This window comes from Sinocyclocheilus grahami, unplaced genomic scaffold (assembly GCF_001515645.1).
Source record: "Sinocyclocheilus grahami isolate Dianchi unplaced genomic scaffold, SAMN03320097.WGS_v1.1 scaffold2718.1, whole genome shotgun sequence".
Lineage (NCBI taxonomy): Eukaryota > Metazoa > Chordata > Actinopteri > Cypriniformes > Cyprinidae > Sinocyclocheilus > Sinocyclocheilus grahami.
The window spans coordinates 19,237-21,023 of record NW_015507896.1 but is presented as its reverse complement, the minus strand read 5'-3'; positions in this window follow the sequence as shown (position 1 = coordinate 21,023).

The window sequence follows — 1,787 nt, the reverse complement described above, 5'->3', positions numbered from 1 at the left end:
CATAAAAGTGGACTTTTTGATCGTGCAGGTTATGTAGGCCATCGAGAACATTTTGCAATGAATCCCTATGATAATATGCCTGCTGTTTGGAAAGCGATTAACTTTGTTTATGGAAAAACTGTCGTTAATGTTTGCCATTATTGTTTTAGTAATGGTCACTGGAAAAATGAATGTCCAGTATTGGCGAGTAAATGGAAGTCACAAAATAAAAAAGGTAAGTTCTGTTGTTCCTATATAGTTATTGGACACTTTGCCCATTTCTGTAAATTCGCCTATGTTCCATGACTCTGTTGTGGAATCAAAAATAAGACGGACCGACTCTGACTTAAATTACGCTCCGTTTATTACTGACGGCTTTGTCTCGTTACCCGATGGTATTGACAAAGTGCCTGTTAAGATTCTTCGAGATACTGGGGCATCCGAATCATTTATTTTAGAATCTGCGCTATCTTTTTCGGCTGCTTCAAGTGCGGGGAAAAATGTATTCATTCGGGGGATACGACTGCAGACCTTATCAGTTCCTTTGCACCGAGTTCATTTAAAATCGGATTTAGTCCAAGGAGAGGTAACTCTTGGAATGCGTCCATCCTTACCCGTGTTTTCGATAATTTTGGGAAATTATTTTGCAGGTCCACCTGTAGTTTCGTTTACTCCATTGAAAGGGCAGACTAATTAACTCTTTCCCTGCCAGCATTTTTTTAAAAAGTTGCCAGTCACCGCCAGCGATTTTGATGATTTTCACTAAAATTTGATGGCCTCCAGAATATTTTGCTCTATGAATATTTGAATATGCAATATTTTATTCTAGCTTAAAGCATTCTTTTTTTTATCAACACTTTGAATATAGGTAGGTTTCATAAAAATGCATAATTTTGAGCAAAAAGGTGAGAAAATCACATTTTATCAAAAACTACATCTGGGTAATATTCAATACGATTATCAAAGCATAAATCCAGTAAATCGCTTCTATCAACACCTCCAAAGCTTGCACAGACATATACCACTTCCTGGATCATCATTTTAATTCCGTAACATTATGCAGTTTTCATTTATATGCTGCCATTGTTGATGATCGCATTATTTTTCATATGCATCTGTTTACATCTCCGGATCACATGTGTACAGGATCTCCGTCCTGTACACATGTGTTTTTGTTCGGGAGGTTTTGTACTCGTTCAGAAGATGTGTAATAGCGCCCCCTAGTGTATAACAGTGAAAACACGGAAAGGTGCAAAAACTCGTCTTTCGCGGGGAAGCGTTGTCTTCTAAAAGACGAGATAACTCGTCAATGGCAGGGAAAGAGTTAATTGGTCCGAGAGTTCCATGAGTTGTTTGTTTCTTGTGCAATGAGTTGAACTTTACGTCTAAGTCGTCTAAGTGTCCCGAAGTGACCAAACTTGAGATACCTTGTTTATCTGTTCTATCTCCCATTTCTCGTAGTGCTTTAGTAACTGTGGAGCAGAGAGATCCTGCTTTACAATCTCTGTTCCCTGCTGTGGTGCCCCCATGGAGGTGTAGAGTGTGGCGAATGGCTACTTTATGCAGGATGAATTGTTGTTGAGGAAGTGGAGTCATCAAAGGGAAGATTTCTGCAACAAGGCAATAATTCAGGTAGCGGTGCCTGTTTAATTTAAAGAGGTGGTATTAAATGCTGCCCATGGTGATGTTGCGGGCCATTTGGGAGTGAAAAAAAACATATTATCGGGTTTTGCAGCAATTTTATTAGCTGCATCTAAAAAAAGATGTTGCAGTATTTATTCAAATGTGTCATGTCTGTAAGGTGGGGG